The sequence below is a fragment of the Solanum verrucosum genome, unplaced genomic scaffold, assembly GCF_900185275.1.
Source record: "Solanum verrucosum unplaced genomic scaffold, falcon-dt-bn FXZP01000084.1, whole genome shotgun sequence".
Classification (NCBI taxonomy): domain Eukaryota; kingdom Viridiplantae; phylum Streptophyta; class Magnoliopsida; order Solanales; family Solanaceae; genus Solanum; species Solanum verrucosum.
The window spans coordinates 2618114-2629815 of NW_026019846.1; the positions used below are offsets into that span (position 1 = coordinate 2618114).

At 37.7% G+C, this 11702-nt stretch overlaps 1 pseudogene; it reads left to right on the forward strand.

The window, feature by feature from the left end:
* LOC125816693 (putative late blight resistance protein homolog R1A-3) overlaps positions 1-9770 on the forward strand; it is a 38137-nt pseudogene extending 28367 nt beyond the window's left edge.
* Positions 9771-11702: the final 1932 nt, after the last annotated feature.

The following is an 11702-nucleotide window of genomic DNA, read 5'->3' on the forward strand; positions in this document are numbered from 1 at the left end:
TAAACTAAGTAACTTTGAGGTTGAACTAGAAGAGAAACTTAAGACATCTGAGTCTAAGTTAGTTGCCTCCCTGGAAAGGAACTCTCAACTAGTGAAGGATCTAGGTAAGATCAAGGAATAATTTAACCACTCCCTCAAATGGACTGACTTGTCTAAGATACTCTCTAACTTAGTGAATCATAAATTCAATAGCAGAAAAGGACTAGGTTATAGACAGATAAAGACTCTACAATCCTCATAGTAAGTATGTGTCTGTCTCTGACAATCTTCTATGTACCCACTGTGGAAAAAATGGTCATCTGAAAGAGAAATGTGAAATTTTGAGGGGAGTAAAGGAAAGGCAGGAGAAGTTTCTTAGAAAAAGAAAAGTTTCTGAGAAAAAAAAAGGGTACCTGGTCCCAGTCACTATTTTAGCAAGAACACTTTAACCCCGTGGATAGGAAGGTTTCTTATTAAGCCTTTTTACAGTTTTTGGGAACTCTATTTGAAGTGGGTTCCTAAGTCTAATAAGTGATTCTTGTGAAAAAGAGAAGAAGCAGTCAGTGTTAGTATATGTACAGTGGATTCTTAAGGCACATGACTGGAGACACTTTAAACTTCCTATCTTTGGAAGAATACCAAGGTGGTGGTGTGTCATTTGGTGGTGGAAAGAAGGGCTCTATTCTTGGTATTGGCAGGATAGGAAGATCAGATGATCATTCTATTGACAATGTACACTATGTGGATTGTTTGAGATACAATCTCTTGAGTTTATCTCAAATTTGTGACAAGGGAAATGAAGTCAAGTTCATGTCCGATAAATGTCTGGTTACAAACTGTACAATTAAAAGGGTTGTTATGTCTACCAAAAGAATAAAAAATATGTATGTTAAGGATCTTAACTCTATTGAAGGGGATAGTCTTTCATGCCTGAGCGCTCAAACTGATGATTCAGATCTACGACATCGGTGATTGGGTCATGTAAGAACTTCTTTGTTGAACAACCTTATTGCAGGGGACCTGGTCCGTGGATTGCCAAAGCTAAAGTTTTCAAATGATAAAATATGTGATGCATGTGCAAAAGGGAAACAAACAAGATCATCCTTCAAAGCCAAGAAAGGCGTAATCACAACCAGACCTCTGGAGCTTCTTCACATGGACCTATGTGGACCACTTAGAATTCAAAGCAAATGAGGTAAGAATTATATTCTTATAGTTATTGATGACTTCTCCAGGTTCACATGGAACATGTTTTTGCGGACTAAGGATGAGACGGTCGGACTTCTGATCACATTTTCCAAAGCTATTCAACTGAAAGTAAACTGCAAGATTGCTAACATCAGATCTGACCATGGCACAGAGTTTGAAAACTCTCAAATTGAAGGCTTTTGTGCTGAAAATGGAATAAATCACAACTTCTTAGCACCAAGAACTCCTCAGCAAAATGGAGTTGTTGAAAGGAAGATCAGAACACTGGTGGATATTGCTAGGACTATGCTGATTGATTCAGGGCTTGCAATGAATTTCTGGGTAGAAGCAGTCAACATAGCATACTATGTCACAAACAGGTGTCTGATCAGGTTTGTGATCAAGAAAACACCTTATGAATTGCTGAATGACAAAAAGCCTTTAATTGCTCATCTTAAGCCTTTTGGTTGTAAATGCTTTGTACTGAACAATGGAAAGGATAACATTGGCAAGTTTGATGCCAGAAGTGATGAAGGGGTGTTTGTTGGGTACTCCTCTACCAGAAAGGCCTACAGGGTTTTTAACCAAAGAACACTATGTGTTGAAGAGAGCATGTATGTGATAATTGATGAATCTGAGAAAAATGATGAGCACAGAGAAGATCATGAGTTGGAGGAGCTGATCAAGAGAAAGTAGGATGATCAGGATGCGAAAGAAAAGTTTGCAGAACACACATGAGAATCTGGTCCCTCTGGTTCAGCTCAGGAAGCATTATCTCAAAATTTAGAAGATGAAGAAGGTGAATCTAATGTTGATGTAGAAGAAGAGATCACCAGAATGTCCGGATGGAAACATCAATCCTCACATCCATTGGACAATCTTATCTCTCCACTTCATTCTGGAATACAATCTAGATCCAGAACAAAAAAATCTAGCTGCATATTCAGCCTTCATATCATCCATTGAGCCTAAGAATATCAAAGAGGCTTTACAGGATACAGATTGGGTAACATCAATGTTGGAAGAGCTTCATCAGTTTGAAAGAAGCAAGGTGTGGTACCTGGTCCCCAGACCACTCAACAGAACCATTATTGGGACAAGATGGGTCTTCAAAAATAAACTTGATGAGCATGGGACCATCACCAGAAACAAGTCAAGACTTATGGTGCAGGGGTACAATCAAGAGGAAGGAAGTGACTATGATGAAACCTTTGCACCTGTAGCCCGAATGGAAGCTATTAGAATCCTGAATGCCTTTGCTGCAAATATGGAATTCAAGCTATTTCAAATGGATGTCAAGAGTACTTTATTGAATGGGAATTTGAAAGAAGTGTATGTCAAACAGCCTCCAGGCTTTGAAGATACAGAACTACCAAATCATATGCTAAAGCTAGACAAAGCCTTGTATGGTTTAAAGCAAGCTCCCAGAGCTTGGTATAAATGTATGTCAAAGTTTTCCCTTACAAATGGGTTCAAAAGAGGTCAAATTGATAACACCTTGTTCCTAAAATCCAGAGGTAAGGAGTTGTTGATTGTGCAGGTATATGTTGATGACATCATCTTTTGAGCCACTTCAGATTCACTGAGTAAGGAATTTTTTGAGTTGATGAGCAATAAATTTGAAATAAGCATGATTGGGGAGCTTACCTTCTTCTTGGGATTGTAAATCAATCAATATTCTCAAGGCACTTCTATATGTCAAGAGAAGTATATAAAGAAATCGCTCAAAAAGTTCAATCTACTAGAGGCAAAAGTTCTGGATAATCCTATGAGCACAAGTGTGAAACATGGTCTGGATGGAGATGGAATTAAGGTCAATCAGACCATGTATAGAGGAATTACTGGATCACTTTTGTATCTCACTGCTAGCAGACCTGGCATACTCTTTAGTGTAGGGATGTGTGCAAGGTTTCAAGCAGCACCAAAGGAATCACACTTGAAGGCTGCTAAGAGAGTTTTGAGATACTTGAAGGGGACACAGGACCTGGTCCTCTTTTGTCCCACTGGTGACTCATTTGACCTTATTGGTTATGCTAATGTTGATTATGCAAGTTTTCTTGTTGATCAAAAGAGCACATCAGGCATGGCACATTTCCTAGGATCATCACTGATTTTCATTGGGGACCAAAAAGCAAAATTATATGGATTTGTCTACAGCAAAAGCAGAATATGTGGTTGTTGCATCTTGTTATGCACAACTTCTGTGGATCATGCAGCAGTTGGAAGACTTTGGTGTTCTCACAGACACTATTCCTCTTATCTGTGATAACACCAGTGCCATGAACATGGCCAAAAATCATGTTCAGAATAAGAGAACAAAGCACATAGATGAGAGACATCACTTTCTAAGAGACAATGTTGAAAAGCAAAATATGGTGATGATATTCTGTATGACAGAAGACCAATTGGCTGATATCTTTACAAAACCCTCGAGTAAAGATTGTTTCATCAAAAACAGGTTAAGGCTGGGGATGCACAAGATAACCTGATTTCATGACAAGTTTGCACAAAACCCTTTAGTCTTAATTATGTTAAGGAAGGTAGGTATCTCTACTTGTTGCTATGCTTATTGTTTGAGAATTCACTAATGTTACCTTAAATGCAGGTATACACTCATGGCATGACGGCTAAAGGTAATATCTAATCATACAGGCAGAGTTGCATACTAAAATGGGACCTGGTCCTCACCAGGTAAGTATCACTTATGCTACACTGTTCGTCTGTCAACTGTCGCTGCCATGTGTCTCTCGCCCATTCATCGCATCAGTTTTAGATGTCTTTTTATTTTAAAACCAAGGGTCGCTACTGTTCAGGGACCCGATACCCTTTTGGCTTTATATATTACTTCCCTTTGTTAATCAAAATTACCCAAATCTCTTTAATCTTCCTTTTTTCTTTCAATCCATTTTCAAGCACTTTCTTTCTTAAAAAAATGACTAACTCTGCTTCTTCTTCAAAGACTCCTATCTCCCAAGAAGTTAAAACCCTAGTTCATTCAACTTCTCAATTCCCCATCCAGATAAAACTCCTTCGACTCCAATTTGTGGAGTTGGTGAAACGGATGAATCCACTACTTCTCTTGTTGAAGTTATGGCTTCTCCTGTACTCCCATCTGAGAAGATTTTTCCCTGTTCCCCTACCTTGGTTCTATCCTGTGACAAATCCCAAAACTCAGAGGCACAATCTATTGCAAAGCCTGTTGACAGACCTAGTACTGAAGAAGTAGACGTGGCTTCTAGGGGTGTATCTTCCACAATATCTTAACGGTGTTTTGAAGGAGACTTTCCTGAGGGAAGGGGTCCTGAGTCAAGCATTCTGGCAGCAAGGGAAAAACTGATGGTTGCACAAAGTTTGACCTCGCTTCGAGGAGTTGTTCAACCAACCTTTTCAGAATTAGACGATAGATCATAGGAATAGGTCTCTCTCAGTCTTGAACCTATATTTGATCAGACTCCAAGTCTTTTGATGTTGGAACTGAAGAGAAGGAGGAAGAACCTCCCTTTAGATAGAACATAATAGGGGTACGAGAAGCCAACACCCTAACAGTTGGTGTCCCTGATCTAGAAACGGCTAACAATACTCCTGAGGTTGACCACATTGTTGAATCCTATAAGTCTGAGAAGGAGCGACAAACAAAAGGAAAAGGAAAGATGGTTTTATCCCGCTATAAAGGGGACAAAAGGAGGTATGGAACAATGAGTGAAACACAAAAGGTTTTGGGGAGTGCCATAGCAGCTAGTAGAGTTCAAACAGAAAGGGCCAGGAAAAGGAGGAGGGAAGGTCATGAACCTGAAAAACCTACCTCTACCCCCTTGTCCATTAAGTCCAGCGATACTGAGTTTGATGATGTTGCTGCTTATGTAGCGAAAAGAAGAAAAGAAGGAGAGGAAGAAAGGGTAAAATCAAAGGAAGTGCAGAAGGGTGCAAAGAAATTGCATGTTAGGAAAGGGAAAGTAAAAAAGAAAACTACTGTCAAATCAAGTCGAACAAAGGGACTAGGTTCGTCTGTTCAAAGCTCTATTGCAGATAAGGAGATGACAAGGGAAGAGCGGATCGCTGAAATGGAGAAACAGAAAGTGTTGAACGGCAGAATTTTCGTTCCTTATATTATAACAGAATTTGGTATGTCAAATCTCTTTGATGTTGTTTCTCTACAAGGATGGGGTCATCTGTTCGAACCCCCAACACCTTACCTTCATGAGCCTGAGGTACAAGAATTCTACTATAAAATGGACCTTTTAGAGGATGGGGGGGGTTAAGACTACTGTTAAAGAGTTTGAAATCCTTTTAGATGAGGCAACCTTAGGGATTATTCTAGGTGTTCCGGTGGAGGGAATACGATCAATTGATGGCTGTCAACCATCTAATGTGTTTTCAATAAGGGCCCCCAAGCATGGGGATGTCAAGCGTGTAGGGCAGCCAAAAAAGTTTCTTAAGGGAGAGTATCATATGCTCTTTGAATTCATCAACAAAGTGTTGGTACCACGCACAGAGAAAAGAACAGTAGCATCTACTGCTGATCTGTTTCTCATGGAGAAGTTGGATGAACTTGAGGAAATCAATCTCCCTGCTATAATGCTTGAACACATGCACATGGTAATGACTTGGAAAAAGGCTAAACATGGGATTTCTTATGGTTATCTACTAAATTATGTGTTTAACCATTTCGAAGTGGATATGGGACGAGGGGTACCTGGTACCACCAAACAGATGTTTACTGCAGCCACCCTACTGGAATGTGAATGTGCTAAAGGGAAAGCCAAAGGTAGGTCACAGGTGGCAGATGTTCTAGAGTAGAAAGCCTCTCTTAAACGTGAGGTGACTGATCTCACTGGAATCTTAAATGATAAGGAGGTTGAGATTGTGCAACTGAAGTCTAAGTGACAGAAGGCTGTCTCAGAAGGAAATAGTACCACTGAGGAGCATGAGCAAGTGGTGCAAAAGTTGAGGGATGAGAATGCAATGTTGCTGAAGAAAAATGCCTCACTTAGTGAGGAAGTCAAGGCTCTTAACAAGTAACTTATCTAGGCTCATGAGGATGCAAATGAGAGGATGTTTTTGCTAATGCGCACCCTTAATCCCTTTCCCCCTCCGTCCTAAAAGAGTGGTGTCTCTCCTGTTTCTTCATCTCTATGTTCTTTAAAAATCTTGTATGGCTTTGTGTACTGTTTGGCTGACTTCTGTGGTCAGTATTTGTGAACTAATGCTAATTATTATTATTGTGCCCTGTGTCTGTATGGTTTACTATTCCCTGTTGCCTACATGTTCATGTTTTGTGTGGCCCATGGCCCTAGATTCTTAAAGGATTTGCATATAACTGGTCTATGTTTACTGTCACTATTTCTCAATGATGTCGAAAGGGGGAATGTTTGGGCTTATCTGTTATGCAATCAGGAGGGAAACGTTGATAGGGCGAAGAACAGTGATAGGGGGAACATTGACAGGGGAAATTAATATATTTTTTTAATGAATGTTTAACACTCTTGTAAGGCTGCTTGTAGGTTGTTTATCATCATCAAAAAGGGGAGAAATGATAAGTTATGATGCTCCCAGATGTTTTGATGATCTCCTCACAAGTGCAGGGACCTAGTCCTCTGTAGAGTATGCTCGTCAAGGGTCATATGTTATACAACTGTAAAGTTGTCTGCATCAAAAAGTTGGTGAGATGCCAATTTCCTAAACCAATCACAACGGACGAGGTTGTTTATGCTGGACAATAGCTCTTCATGGTTGATATATTCAACTCACAAACAACAAAATTACTCATTCATTCAAAGAGAGAATTTCAAGATTCAAAACAGCAGGGACCTGATAGAGTGTCTTATTCCTTTTCGTACAAGTTGTTACTTTGAGTGCTTGTAATCGTGCTTATACTGTAGGAATCGTTTCATTTGTGATAGAAACGTTTCAAGCTTGTGTGAATCACTGTAAGAACTTAGTTGTGAGTAACCTAGTGTCTTACATCAAGTCTATTTTAATCAGTCAGGATTAGTATAGTGGGTAGTGTTGTATCTGCCTAGGCTCGGATAAGTAATAAGTGATATTACTTAGTGTGGAGATTAGCAGGTTAATCTCAAGTTGTAAACTGTGTTTTACTTTTGCTTGTGAAGATTAGTGAAAGGAGTTTGAAAATCCCTGTGCGGCAGGTCGTGGTTTTACTCCCTTGAGCAAGGAGGTTTCCACGTAAAGTTGTGTACAATCTTTACTTTCACATATATTTACATTCTGTATTTATCTGCTTTTGTCATTACAAATCGTGCTAAGGACCTGGTCCTATCAGAGCTAAGTGGACGCATACATTCCAACAACTTCCCATTGCCATAAAAAAGATCAAGCTTATCAAAGAAGACGTCTCCCATTTACTTGAAAAGACTCCCAAAAATAGGAGTCTCATTGTTGTAAACTCACACGAGAAACGAGTTGAGAACAAATCATTGACATATGATAAAATGATTGTTGGTTTTAAGGAGGAGATGAATTGGATAATTAGGAAGCTCACCAGTGGACCGACATATCTAGATGTCATTTCAATCACTGGTATGCCAAGTACGGGTAAAACTATTTTGGAGTACAAAGTGTACAATGATAAATCAGTTTCTAGTCATTTTGACATTCGTTCATGGTGCACAGTTGGCCAAGAATATGATGAAAAGAAGTTGGTGGATAAATTTCTTAATCAAGTTATCGGCTCGGATTCGAAATTGAGTGAGAATGTTGATGTTGCTGATAAGATACGGAAACAACTGTATGGAAAAAGGTAACTTATTGTCTTAGATGACTTGTGGGATACTACAACATGGAATGAGTTAACAAGACCATTTCCAGAAGTTGAGAAAGGTAGTAGAATTATTTTTACTACTCGAGAAAAGAAAGTGGCTTGTATGGAAAATGCCATAGTGATCTTCTTAACATTCGATTGCTAAGATCAGAAGAAAGCTGGGGATTATTTGAGGAAAGGGTACTTGGAAACAAGAGTTGCCCGAATGAACTATTGGATGTTGGAAAAGAAATAGCCCAAAATTGTGAAGGGCTCCCTTTGATGGTTGATCTGATTGCTGGAGTCATAGAAAGAAAAGAAAAGAAAAAAAACTGTGTGGATTGATGTTTGAAATAATTTGAGTTATTTTATTTTCAACAATGAAGTGGAAGTGATGAAGGTTATAGAATTAAGTTATGACTATTTATCAAATCAACTGAAACCATGCTTGCTTTACCTTGCAAGTTTTCGGAGGGATAGGGCAATAACAATCAATGATTTAAAATCTTTATGGATGTTTATTTGGATAATTTAATTTCCAGTAGCTTGGTAATTCTTTTCATTGAGATAGGTTATTACTCAACTTGCCGACTTCATGATTTGTGCATGACTTTCGTTTGATTAAAGCAAGAGAGGAAAACCTACAATCATTCTATTAGCTGACTTCAAGTGCTCCATCATCTTCTTCAAATATATTTCCACATCAAATGATCATCAATTATGATAAGGAGAACTTCGGGCTTAATTTTGTCCTGATTGATTCAAAAAAGTAAGGGCATTATGGTAAACACCTCTATTCTTTGACGATATCTGGAGCTAAACTGGATGACAATACTTCTGATAGATGTCACCTAAGACACTTGAGGCTACTTAGAGTGTTGATCCTGGAAAGCTCTTTTATCATGGTGAAAGATTATTTGCTAAATGAAATATACATGTTGGTTCATTTGAGGTACTTAAACTTTGTGACAGAAGTTAAAGCTTTGCCTTCGTCCTTTTTCTAACCTCTTGAATCTATAAACTCTTATTGTGGTAAATAAAGGACCACCTTGGGTACTACTACCAAGAATTTAAAATCTTTTAAAGTTGCGAGTTTTAAGCATAACAGTTGGTTCTTTCTTTGATATGGATGCAAATGAACCAATACTAAAAGCAGAGGACACAAGATTAGAGAACTTGATATGTTTAGAGAAAGTCATGCTCACCTACTCAAAAGACATCGGGGATATTTTCTAAAGGTTTCCCAATCTTCAACATCTTTCATTTAGTCTCAAGAAATCATGGGATTGTTCAACAGAGGAATATTGGTTCCCAAAATTGGATTTCCTAATTGAACTAGAAACCCTCGGAGTGTGTTTTGAAAGCCCAAACTCTAATGATAGTGGGCCCTCTGTAGGGAAAAAATCGGCTATGGGATTTTCACTTCCCTTCCAATTTGAAAAAAAAATTGTTGTTTACCTTTCCTCTGACATCCGATTTATTATCAACGGTAGCGAGATTGCCAAACATTGAAGAGTTGTACCTTATTAGTACAATCATCCAGGGGGAGGAGTGGAACATGGGGAACGAAGACACCTTTGATAATCTCAATTTTTTGAAGTTGAGCGAAGTGACTCTTTCTAAGTTGGAGGTTGGAGAGGAATCCTTTCCCATGCTTCAGAGATTAGAACTGTGAAAATGTCGTAAGCTGGAGGAGATTCTGCCTAGTTTCGGTGATACTGGTTCATTAAAAATTATCAATATCTGGCAAAGCCCTCAACTTGAAGATTCCGCTCTGAAGATTAAGCAATATACTGAAGATATGAGGGGAGGGGACGTGCTTCACATCCGTGGACCTGTCACCTGAATGGGTCTTGAGCTCTCTTACGCAGGGAAGATATGTGAGTATAGACAAATTCATTACCTCCTCCATTTAATTTTATGTGGTGGACTATGAGAAAGTAAATAATACTTTTGGAACTTCTAGTCTTAAATAGTAAAGTTTAACATTCTTTACGATTTTCCCTTTGCAATTTTCTTTTTTTGACCAGTTTAATTTTCTTTGTAGAGGGCATGTTAAGAAGATGATTTCAATTGTCTTTGTGGATATATCAGCTTTAGAGGCTAAAGATAAATCCTCAGACATCTTTCGCTCCTCTTTCTTTTATTCTGTTGTGGTGAATAAGTGATGGAGTTCCATATTTTGCACCCCTTTTTCTTCATTTTGTGAATAATGAAACCTTTTGAAATGTAAGTAGTCGATAGTGTCTTTCTTCATTGGCATGACTTGAATTGTACATGTAGGATCCATTGTGCCTAGTGAATAGTGAAACAATTGATCATCTGTTCGTTAAGTGCTTGCTCCTTCTCAGAGTGAAATCTTCTGGTGCAACTATAGAATGACTGAAAGTTAGCCTTGGCATGCAGACAACTAGCCTTGATTTCTATCTGCTTGTTTGTATTGTCCTTAAGCTAACATAAGTGTTTGTTTATCAAATTTGTTCATTATTTCAACTTCAAACTTGAAATGTAGGATTTGACATGTACTCAAATGATGACTTGGTTCACATTAATCTTCAAAGAGAATTACAACTAAAGTTCAACCATACATGACCAGAAGTACATGACAGCACCATTTCACCAAAAAAAAAACCAGGAGTGTCGAACCTCCTTCCTGACACTGTCATGCTATTATGTGAAATCTTCTATGATTAGATGAATCATGAATGTATCTGTAATTAAAATTATTCATATGCCTAATCATCACTCTGAATATCTTATCTACTCTTTGATAATTGAGTTGTCTAGATTCATTTCTTACAGTTTGTTTATGCCTTATGTGTGCATATGAAATTCATATTTTTATCTGAATATCAATGTTTACATTTTAGTTAATGGGTGGAGTGATAGTATGAATTTTAGTTATCAACAATATATGTTTGATTTTTGTTGGCTATAATAAAATCTTCTATTGATTTGAAATACGTATGATTAATGTATGAAAAATGTAACACTTAAGTCATCAACGACCAGTTAAAGTTGTCTACAAAATTCACTTAGACACTTCAATCCAACCTTATACTTATTGAACACCTCTACCATTTTGGATTTGAACCTCTTAAACACATTTTACTTACATGGCTAAATGACTGTAGTACACCTGAAATTGGCACTTTTTTTTGCCATATTTCCTTCTCTCTTTTTTGTTTTTTTGAATTTCTTCTTCATTATACTCTTTTCCAGATGCATCAACTAAATTTCATGTTTTCTCTCTCTATCACTCTCCTTCTTCCACCCCCTCTTCTCCCCCCCCCCCCACCCTCCACGCCCTCTTTCTATAACTTTTTATGTTAAAAGATTGATACTTTTTTAGATTTGTTCAATGGATTTAGCATTGGTTTTTGTATTGGAATTTTATGTCATTGATATTGATTAGGTAAGGAAAAAGAAATATTTTAATGATATCGAAAAAGAGAAAAAAAAAACTAATATATGCATGTATAGGGCACGTGCAATTCACCATCAACTACTCATCAGCATTTAAGGTGTTATTTGTTTCATTTTTAAAAAGTTCAAAAGGTAATAGAATCTCCCACTAAAGAAAGGTTTATTCCTGGAATTTCATTCATAGTTTAAGGGATACTTAATAAATTTTTTTAAAAAATTGTTATAACAAAGGAAATATTCGCTATAGCGAAGGCCGAGAAATTAAACTTCAACTCATATTTTAAGTCAGTTTTTCGCCCAGTCTTGATCATAATTTAAACATTGGACCAGAGAACTCAAGAGGCGATTTTTC